A 13,435-nucleotide genomic window follows, 5' to 3' on the forward strand; every position below is an offset into this window, starting at 1 on the left:
ATTTTTTGAACTGCTTATAAAACAAACAATTATCAAGTTAATCTCTTGAAACCTGGACCACTATATTAAGAAAATGATTCTAATTTGTTATTATTAACTTGCATACATCTCATTTAAGCAGATACTTCATTAAAACTATAAAACATGATTTTATATGATAATTTTGACGAAAATTAAAAATTCATGTTTTAAACTGCTTATAAAGCACTGAGATATCGAGTTATTTTCCAATTATTATATTTATTTAACTGGATAAATTTTTTTAGATGCAAATACAGCAGATCACTCAAGGGATGCTGAAACATTATTTGGTATTCAAACAACTCTGGAAAAGTATGAACATCCAATTTTGAAAATGAACTAACGTATACTGATTATAAAGAATTTATGCAATGTACGTGTAATGGTTATTAGGTATAGTTGATAGAAAATTAATAGCAATGTATCTAAAAGTTACTCAAATGCTTCCCTGACCATAATATTAATTATTTTATTTAATATATTATTATTAACTTGCATACATCTCATTTAAGCAGATACTTCATTAAAACTATAAAACATGATTTTATATGATAATTTTTACGAATATTAAAAATTCATGTTTTTAACTGCTTATAAAGCACTGAGTTATCGAGTCATTCTCCAATTATTATATTTTTTTAGATGCAAATACAGCAGATCACTCAAGGGATGCTGAAACATTATTTGATATTCAAACAACTCTGGAAAATTATGAACATCCAATTTTGAAAATGAACTAACGAATACTGATTATAAAGAATTTATGCAATGTACGTGTAATGGTTATTAGGTATAGTTGAGAGAAAATTAATAGCAATGTATCTAAAAGTTACTCAAATGCTTCCCTGACCATAATATTAAGAAAATGATTCTAATTTTTTATTATTAACTTGCATACTTCTCATTTAAGCAAATACTTCATTAAAACTATAAAACATGAATTTATATGATTATTTTGACGAATATTAAATATTTATTTTTTGATCTGCTTATAAAACAAACAATTCTCAAGATAATCTCTTGAAGCCTGGACCACTATATTAAGAAGATGATTCTAATTTGTTATTATTAACTTGCATACATCTCATTTAAGCAGATACTTCATTAAAACTATAAAACATGAATTTATATGATAATTTTGACAAATATTAAATATTTATTTTTTGATCTGCTTATAAAACAAACAATTATCAAGTTAATCGCTTGAAACCTGGACCATTATATTAAGAAAATGATTCTAATTTATTATTATTAACTTTCATACATCTCATTTAATCAGATACTTCATTAAAACTATAAAACATGATTGTATATGATAATTTTGATGAATAATATACATTTATTTTTTGAACTGCTTATAAAACACACAATTATCAAGTTAATCGCTTGAAACCTGGACCATTATATTAAGAAAATGATTCTAATTTGTTATTTTTAACTTGCATACATCTCATTGAAGCAGATACTTCATTAAAACTATAAAACATGATTTTATATGATAATTTTGACGAATATTAAATATTTATTTTTTGAACTGCTTATAAAACAAACAATTATCAAGTTAATCTCTTGAAACCTGGACCACTATATTAAGAAAATGATTCTAATTTGTTATTATTAACTTGCATACATCTCATTTAAGCAGATACTTCATTAAAACTATAAAACATGATTTTATATGATAATTTTGACGAAAATTAAAAATTCATGTTTTAAACTGCTTATAAAGCACTGAGATATCGAGTTATTTTCCAATTATTATATTTATTTAACTGGATAAATTTTTTTAGATGCAAATACAGCAGATCACTCAAGGGATGCTGAAACATTATTTGGTATTCAAACAACTCTGGAAAAGTATGAACATCCAATTTTGAAAATGAACTAAAAGATACTGATTATAAAGAATTTATGCAATGTACGTGTAATGGTTATTAGGTATAGTTGATAGAAAATTAATAGCAATGTAACTAAAAGTTACTCAAATGCTTCCCTGACCATAATATTAAGAAAATGATTCTGATTTATTATTATTAACTTTCATACATCTCATTTAAGCAGATTTTTCATAAACACTATAAAACATGATTTTATATGATAATTTTGATGAATAATATACAATTATTTTTTGAACTGCTTATAAAACACACAATTCTAAAGTTAATCTCTTGAAACCTGGACCATTATATTAAGAAAATGATTTTAATTAGTTATTATTAACTTGCATACATCTCATTTATGCAGATTTTTCATAAACACTATAAAACATGATTTTATATGATAATTTGACGAATAATATATATTCATGTTTTAAACTGCTTATAAAGCACTGAGTTATCGAGTCATTTTCCAATTATTATATTTATTTAACTGGATAAATTTTTTTAGATGCAAATACAGCAGATCACTCAAGGGATGCTGAAACATTATTTGATATTCAAACAACTCTGGAAAAGTATGAACATCCAATTTTGAAAATGAACTAAAAGATACTGATTATAAAGAATTTATGCAATGTACGTGTAATGGTTATTAGGTATAGTTGATAGAAAATTAATAGCAATGTAACTAAAAGTTACTCAAATGCTTCCCTGACCATAATATTAAGAAAATGATTCTGATTTATTATTATTAACTTTCATACATCTCATTTAAGCAGATTTTTCATAAACACTATAAAACATGATTTTATATGATAATTTTGACGAATAATATATATTCATTTTTTGAACTGCTTATAAAACACACAATTCTCAAGTTAATCTCTTGAAACCTGGACCACTATTTTAAGAAAATGATTCTAAATTATTATTATTAACTTGCATACATTTCATTTAAGCAGATACTTTATAAACACTATAAAACATGATTTTATATGATAATTTGACGAATAATATATATTCATGTTTTAAACTGCTTATAAAGCACTGAGTTATCGAGTCATTTTCCAATTATTATATTTATTTAACTGGATAAATTTTTTTAGATGCAAATACAGCAGATCACTCAAGGGATGCTGAAACATTATTTGATATTCAAACAACTCTGGAAAAGTATGAACATCCAATTTTGAAAATGAACTAAAAGATACTGATTATAAAGAATTTATGCAATGTACGTGTAATGGTTATTAGGTATAGTTGATAGAAAATTAATAGCAATGTAACTAAAAGTTACTCAAATGCTTCCCTGACCATAATATTAAGAAAATGATTCTGATTTATTATTATTAACTTTCATACATCTCATTTAAGCAGATTTTTCATAAACACTATAAAACATGATTTTATATGATAATTTTGATGAATAATATACAATTATTTTTTGAACTGCTTATAAAACACACAATTCTCAAGTTAATCTCTTGAAACCTGGACCATTATATTAAGAAAATGATTTTAATTTGTTATTATTAACTTGCATACATCTCATTTAAGCAGATTTTTCATAAACACTATAAAACATGATTTTATATGATAATTTTGATGAATAATATACATTTATTTTTTGATCTGCTTATAAAACAAACAATTCTCAAGATAATCTCTTGAAGCCTGGACCACTATATTAAGAAGATGATTCTAATTTGTTATTATTAACTTGCATACATCTCATTTAAGCAGATACTTCATTAAAACTATAAAACATGATTTTATATGATAATTTTGACGAATATTAAAAATTCATGTTTTAAACTGCTTATAAAGCACTGAGTTATCGAGTCATTTTCCAATTATTATATTTATTTAACTGGATAAATTTTTTTAGATGCAAATACAGCAGATCACTCAAGGGATGCTGAAACATTATTTGATATTCAAACAACTCTGGAAAAGTATGAACATCCAATTTTGAAAATGAACTAAAAGATACTGATTATAAAGAATTTATGCAATGTACGTGTAATGGTTATTAGGTATAGTTGATAGAAAATTAATAGCAATGTAACTAAAAGTTACTCAAATGCTTCCCTGACCATAATATTAAGAAAATGATTCTGATTTATTATTATTAACTTTCATACATCTCATTTAAGCAGATTTTTCATAAACACTATAAAATATGATTTTATATGATAATTTTGATGAATAATATACAATTATTTTTTGAACTGCTTATAAAACACACAATTCTCAAGTTAATCTCTTGAAACCTGGACCATTATATTAAGAAAATGATTTTAATTTGTTATTATTAACTTGCATACATCTCATTTAAGCAGATTTTTCATAAACACTATAAAACATGATTTTATATGATAATTTTGATGAATAATATACATTTATTTTTTGATCTGCTTATAAAACAAACAATTCTCAAGATAATCTCTTGAAGCCTGGACCACTATATTAAGAAGATGATTCTAATTTGTTATTATTAACTTGCATACATTTCATTTAAGCAGATACTTTATAAACACTATAAAACATGATTTCATATGATAATTTTGACGAATAATATATATTCATTTTTTGAACTGCTTAAAAAACACACAATTCTCAAGTTAATCTCTTGAAACCTGGACCACTATATTAAGAAAATGATTCTAAATTATTATTATTAACTTGCATACATTTCATTTAAGCAGATACTTTATAAACACTATAAAACATGGTTTTATATGATTATTTGACGAATAATATATATTCATGTTTTAAACTGTTTATAAAGCACTGAGTTATCGAGTCATTTTCCAATTATTATATTTTTTTAGATGCAAATATAGCAGATCACTCAAGGGATGCTGAAACATTATTTGATATTCAAACAACTCTGGAAAAGTATGAACATCCAATTTTGAAAATGAACTAAAAGATACTGATTATAAAGAATTTATGCAATGTACGTGTAATGGTTATTAGGTATAGTTGATAGAAAATTAATAGCAATGTAACTAAAAGTTACTCAAATGCTTCCCTGACCATAATATTAAGAAAATGATTCTGATTTATTATTATTAACTTTCATACATCTCATTTAAGCAGATTTTTCATAAACACTATAAAACATGATTTTATATGATAATTTTGATGAATAATATACAATTATTTTTTGAACTGCTTATAAAACACACAATTCTCAAGTTAATCTCTTGAAACCTGGACCATTATATTAAGAAAATGATTCTAATTTGTTATTATTAACTTGCATACATCTCATTTAAGCAGATTTTTCATAAACACTATAAAACATGATTTTATATGATAATTTTGATGAATAATATACATTTATTTTTTGATCTGCTTATAAAACAAACAATTCTCAAGATAATCTCTTGAAGCCTGGACCACTATATTAAGAAGATGATTCTAATTTGTTATTATTAACTTGCATACATCTCATTTAAGCAGATACTTCATTAAAACTATAAAACATGATTGTATATGTTAATTTTGATAAATAATATACATTTATTTTTTGAACTGCTTATAAAACACACAATTATCAAGTTAATCGCTTGAAACCTGGACCATTATATTAAGAAAATGATTCTAATTTGTTATTATTAACTTGCATACATCTCATTGAAGCAGATACTTCATTAAAACTATAAAACATGATTTTATATGATAATTTTGACGAATATTAAATATTTATTTTTTGAACTGCTTATAAAACAAACAATTATCAAGTTAATCTCTTGAAACCTGGACCACTATATTAAGAAAATGATTCTAATTTGTTATTATTAACTTGCATACATCTCATTTAAGCAGATACTTCATTAAAACTATAAAACATGATTTTATATGATAATTTTGACGAAAATTAAAAATTCATGTTTTAAACTGCTTATAAAGCACTGAGTTATCGAGTTATTTTCCAATTATTATATTTATTTAACTGGATAAATTTTTTTAGATGCAAATACAGCAGATCACTCAAGGGATGCTGAAACATTATTTGGTATTCAAACAACTCTGGAAAAGTATGAACATCCAATTTTGAAAATGAACTAACGTATACTGATTATAAAGAATTTATGCAATGTACGTGTAATGGTTATTAGGTATAGTTGATAGAAAATTAATAGCAATGTATCTAAAAGTTACTCAAATGCTTCCCTGACCATAATATTAATTATTTTATTTAATATATTATTATTAACTTGCATACATCTCATTTAAGCAGATACTTCATTAAAACTATAAAACATGATTTTATATGATAATTTTTACGAATATTAAAAATTCATGTTTTTAACTGCTTATAAAGCACTGAGTTATCGAGTCATTCTCCAATTATTATATTTTTTTAGATGCAAATACAGCAGATCACTCAAGGGATGCTGAAACATTATTTGATATTCAAACAACTCTGGAAAATTATGAACATCCAATTTTGAAAATGAACTAACGAATACTGATTATAAAGAATTTATGCAATGTACGTGTAATGGTTATTAGGTATAGTTGAGAGAAAATTAATAGCAATGTATCTAAAAGTTACTCAAATGCTTCCCTGACCATAATATTAAGAAAATGATTCTAATTTTTTATTATTAACTTGCATACTTCTCATTTAAGCAAATACTTCATTAAAACTATAAAACATGAATTTATATGATTATTTTGACGAATATTAAATATTTATTTTTTGATCTGCTTATAAAACAAACAATTCTCAAGATAATCTCTTGAAGCCTGGACCACTATATTAAGAAGATGATTCTAATTTGTTATTATTAACTTGCATACATCTCATTTAAGCAGATACTTCATTAAAACTATAAAACATGAATTTATATGATAATTTTGACAAATATTAAATATTTATTTTTTGATCTGCTTATAAAACAAACAATTATCAAGTTAATCGCTTGAAACCTGGACCATTATATTAAGAAAATGATTCTAATTTATTATTATTAACTTTCATACATCTCATTTAATCAGATACTTCATTAAAACTATAAAACATGATTGTATATGATAATTTTGATGAATAATATACATTTATTTTTTGAACTGCTTATAAAACACACAATTATCAAGTTAATCGCTTGAAACCTGGACCATTATATTAAGAAAATGATTCTAATTTGTTATTATTAACTTGCATACATCTCATTGAAGCAGATACTTCATTAAAACTATAAAACATGATTTTATATGATAATTTTGACGAATATTAAATATTTATTTTTTGAACTGCTTATAAAACAAACAATTATCAAGTTAATCTCTTGAAACCTGGACCACTATATTAAGAAAATGATTCTAATTTGTTATTATTAACTTGCATACATCTCATTTAAGCAGATACTTCATTAAAACTATAAAACATGATTTTATATGATAATTTTGACGAAAATTAAAAATTCATGTTTTAAACTGCTTATAAAGCACTGAGTTATCGAGTTATTTTCCAATTATTATATTTATTTAACTGGATAAATTTTTTTAGATGCAAATACAGCAGATCACTCAAGGGATGCTGAAACATTATTTGGTATTCAAACAACTCTGGAAAAGTATGAACATCCAATTTTGAAAATGAACTAACGTATACTGATTATAAAGAATTTATGCAATGTACGTGTAATGGTTATTAGGTATAGTTGATAGAAAATTAATAGCAATGTATCTAAAAGTTACTCAAATGCTTCCCTGACCATAATATTAATTATTTTATTTAATATATTATTATTAACTTGCATACATCTCATTTAAGCAGATACTTCATTAAAACTATAAAACATGATTTTATATGATAATTTTTACGAATATTAAAAATTCATGTTTTTAACTGCTTATAAAGCACTGAGTTATCGAGTCATTCTCCAATTATTATATTTTTTTAGATGCAAATACAGCAGATCACTCAAGGGATGCTGAAACATTATTTGATATTCAAACAACTCTGGAAAATTATGAACATCCAATTTTGAAAATGAACTAACGAATACTGATTATAAAGAATTTATGCAATGTACGTGTAATGGTTATTAGGTATAGTTGAGAGAAAATTAATAGCAATGTATCTAAAAGTTACTCAAATGCTTCCCTGACCATAATATTAAGAAAATGATTCTAATTTTTTATTATTAACTTGCATACTTCTCATTTAAGCAAATACTTCATTAAAACTATAAAACATGAATTTATATGATTATTTTGACGAATATTAAATATTTATTTTTTGATCTGCTTATAAAACAAACAATTCTCAAGATAATCTCTTGAAGCCTGGACCACTATATTAAGAAGATGATTCTAATTTGTTATTATTAACTTGCATACATCTCATTTAAGCAGATACTTCATTAAAACTATAAAACATGAATTTATATGATAATTTTGACAAATATTAAATATTTATTTTTTGATCTGCTTATAAAACAAACAATTATCAAGTTAATCGCTTGAAACCTGGACCATTATATTAAGAAAATGATTCTAATTTATTATTATTAACTTTCATACATCTCATTTAATCAGATACTTCATTAAAACTATAAAACATGATTGTATATGATAATTTTGATGAATAATATACATTTATTTTTTGAACTGCTTATAAAACACACAATTATCAAGTTAATCGCTTGAAACCTGGACCATTATATTAAGAAAATGATTCTAATTTGTTATTATTAACTTGCATACATCTCATTGAAGCAGATACTTCATTAAAACTATAAAACATGATTTTATATGATAATTTTGACGAATATTAAATATTTATTTTTTGAACTGCTTATAAAACGAACAATTATCAAGTTAATCTCTTGAAACCTGGACCACTATATTAAGAAAATGATTCTAATTTGTTATTATTAACTTGCATACATCTCATTTAAGCAGATACTTCATTAAAACTATAAAACATGATTGTATATGTTAATTTTGATAAATAATATACATTTATTTTTTGAACTGCTTACAAAACACACAATTATCAAGTTAATCGCTTGAAACCTGGACCATTATATTAAGAAAATGATTCTAATTTGTTATTATTAACTTGCATACATCTCATTGAAGCAGATACTTCATTAAAACTATAAAACATGATTTTATATGATAATTTTGACGAATATTAAATATTTATTTTTTGAACTGCTTATAAAACAAACAATTATCAAGTTAATCTCTTGAAACCTGGACCACTATATTAAGAAAATGATTCTAATTTGTTATTATTAACTTGCATACATCTCATTTAAGCAGATACTTCATTAAAACTATAAAACATGATTTTATATGATAATTTTGACGAAAATTAAAAATTCATGTTTTAAACTGCTTATAAAGCACTGAGTTATCGAGTTATTTTCCAATTATTATATTTATTTAACTGGATAAATTTTTTTAGATGCAAATACAGCAGATCACTCAAGGGATGCTGAAACATTATTTGGTATTCAAACAACTCTGGAAAAGTATGAACATCCAATTTTGAAAATGAACTAACGAATACTGATTATAAAGAATTTATGCAATGTACGTGTAATGGTTATTAGGTATAGTTGAGAGAAAATTAATAGCAATGTATCTAAAAGTTACTCAAATGCTTCCCTGACCATAATATTAAGAAAATGATTCTAATTTTTTATTATTAACTTGCATACTTCTCATTTAAGCAAATACTTCATTAAAACTATAAAACATGAATTTATATGATTATTTTGATGAATAATATACATTTATTTTTTGAACTGCTTATAAAACACACAATTATCAAGTTAATCGCTTGAAACCTGGACCATTATATTAAGAAAATGATTCTAATTTGTTATTATTAACTTGCATACATCTCATTGAAGCAGATACTTCATTAAAACTATAAAACATGATTTTATATGATAATTTTGACGAATATTAAATATTTATTTTTTGAACTGCTTATAAAACAAACAATTATCAAGTTAATCTCTTGAAACCTGGACCACTATATTAAGAAAATGATTCTAATTTGTTATTATTAACTTGCATACATCTCATTTAAGCAGATACTTCATTAAAACTATAAAACATGATTGTATATGTTAATTTTGATAAATAATATACATTTATTTTTTGAACTGCTTATAAAACACACAATTATCAAGTTAATCGCTTGAAACCTGGACCATTATATTAAGAAAATGATTCTAATTTGTTATTATTAACTTGCATACATCTCATTGAAGCAGATACTTCATTAAAACTATAAAACATGATTTTATATGATAATTTTGACGAATATTAAATATTTATTTTTTGAACTGCTTATAAAACGAACAATTATCAAGTTAATCTCTTGAAACCTGGACCACTATATTAAGAAAATGATTCTAATTTGTTATTATTAACTTGCATACATCTCATTTAAGCAGATACTTCATTAAAACTATAAAACATGATTGTATATGTTAATTTTGATAAATAATATACATTTATTTTTTGAACTGCTTATAAAACACACAATTATCAAGTTAATCGCTTGAAACCTGGACCATTATATTAAGAAAATGATTCTAATTTGTTATTATTAACTTGCATACATCTCATTTAAGCAGATACTTCATTAAAACTATAAAACATGATTTTATATGATAATTTTGACGAAAATTAAAAATTCATGTTTTAAACTGCTTATAAAGCACTGAGTTATCGAGTTATTTTCCAATTATTATATTTATTTAACTGGATAAATTTTTTTAGATGCAAATACAGCAGATCACTCAAGGGATGCTGAAACATTATTTGGTATTCAAACAACTCTGGAAAAGTATGAACATCCAATTTTGAAAATGAACTAACGAATACTGATTATAAAGAATTTATGCAATGTACGTGTAATGGTTATTAGGTGTAGTTGAGAGAAAATTAATAGCAATGTATCTAAAAGTTACTCAAATGCTTCCCTGACCATAATATTAAGAAAATGATTCTAATTTTTTATTATTAACTTGCATACTTCTCATTTAAGCAAATACTTCATTAAAACTATAAAACATGAATTTATATGATTATTTTGACGAATATTAAATATTTATTTTTTGATCTGCTTATAAAACAAACAATTCTCAAGATAATCTCTTGAAGCCTGGACCACTATATTAAGAAGATGATTCTAATTTGTTATTATTAACTTGCATACATCTCATTTAAGCAGATACTTCATTAAAACTATAAAACATGAATTTATATGATAATTTTGACAAATATTAAATATTTATTTTTTGATCTGCTTATAAAACAAACAATTATCAAGTTAATCGCTTGAAACCTGGACCATTATATTAAGAAAATGATTCTAATTTATTATTATTAACTTTCATACATCTCATTTAATCAGATACTTCATTAAAACTATAAAACATGATTGTATATGATAATTTTGATGAATAATATACATTTATTTTTTGAACTGCTTATAAAACACACAATTATCAAGTTAATCGCTTGAAACCTGGACCATTATATTAAGAAAATGATTCTAATTTGTTATTATTAACTTGCATACATCTCATTGAAGCAGATACTTCATTAAAACTATAAAACATGATTTTATATGATAATTTTGACGAATATTAAATATTTATTTTTTGAACTGCTTATAAAACAAACAATTATCAAGTTAATCGCTTGAAACCTGGACCATTATATTAAGAAAATGATTCTAATTTATTATTATTAACTTTCATACATCTCATTTAATCAGATACTTCATTAAAACTATAAAACATGATTGTATATGATAATTTTGATGAATAATATACATTTATTTTTTGAACTGCTTATAAAACACACAATTATCAAGTTAATCGCTTGAAACCTGGACCATTATATTAAGAAAATGATTCTAATTTGTTATTATTAACTTGCATACATCTCATTGAAGCAGATACTTCATTAAAACTATAAAACATGATTTTATATGATAATTTTGACGAATATTAAATATTTATTTTTTGAACTGCTTATAAAACGAACAATTATCAAGTTAATCTCTTGAAACCTGGACCACTATATTAAGAAAATGATTCTAATTTGTTATTATTAACTTGCATACATCTCATTTAAGCAGATACTTCATTAAAACTATAAAACATGATTGTATATGTTAATTTTGATAAATAATATACATTTATTTTTTGAACTGCTTATAAAACACACAATTATCAAGTTAATCGCTTGAAACCTGGACCATTATATTAAGAAAATGATTCTAATTTGTTATTATTAACTTGCATACATCTCATTGAAGCAGATACTTCATTAAAACTATAAAACATGATTTTATATGATAATTTTGACGAATATTAAATATTTATTTTTTGAACTGCTTATAAAACAAACAATTATCAAGTTAATCTCTTGAAACCTGGACCACTATATTAAGAAAATGATTCTAATTTGTTATTATTAACTTGCATACATCTCATTTAAGCAGATACTTCATTAAAACTATAAAACATGATTTTATATGATAATTTTGACGAAAATTAAAAATTCATGTTTTAAACTGCTTATAAAGCACTGAGTTATCGAGTTATTTTCCAATTATTATATTTATTTAACTGGATAAATTTTTTTAGATGCAAATACAGCAGATCACTCAAGGGATGCTGAAACATTATTTGGTATTCAAACAACTCTGGAAAAGTATGAACATCCAATTTTGAAAATGAACTAACGAATACTGATTATAAAGAATTTATGCAATGTACGTGTAATGGTTATTAGGTATAGTTGAGAGAAAATTAATAGCAATGTATCTAAAAGTTACTCAAATGCTTCCCTGACCATAATATTAAGAAAATGATTCTAATTTTTTATTATTAACTTGCATACTTCTCATTTAAGCAAATACTTCATTAAAACTATAAAACATGAATTTATATGATTATTTTGATGAATAATATACATTTATTTTTTGAACTGCTTATAAAACACACAATTATCAAGTTAATCGCTTGAAACCTGGACCATTATATTAAGAAAATGATTCTAATTTGTTATTATTAACTTGCATACATCTCATTTAAGCAGATACTTCATTAAAACTATAAAACATGAATTTATATGATAATTTTGACAAATATTAAATATTTATTTTTTGATCTGCTTATAAAACAAACAATTATCAAGTTAATCGCTTGAAACCTGGACCATTATATTAAGAAAATGATTCTAATTTATTATTATTAACTTTCATACATCTCATTTAATCAGATACTTCATTAAAACTATAAAACATGATTGTATATGATAATTTTGATGAATAATATACATTTATTTTTTGAACTGCTTATAAAACACACAATTATCAAGTTAATCGCTTGAAACCTGGACCATTATATTAAGAAAATGATTCTAATTTGTTATTATTAACTTGCATACATCTCATTGAAGCAGATACTTCATTAAAACTATAAAACATGATTTTATATGATAATTTTGACGAATATTAAATATTTATT

This window comes from Rhopalosiphum padi, chromosome 3 (assembly GCF_020882245.1).
Source record: "Rhopalosiphum padi isolate XX-2018 chromosome 3, ASM2088224v1, whole genome shotgun sequence".
Classification (NCBI taxonomy): domain Eukaryota; kingdom Metazoa; phylum Arthropoda; class Insecta; order Hemiptera; family Aphididae; genus Rhopalosiphum; species Rhopalosiphum padi.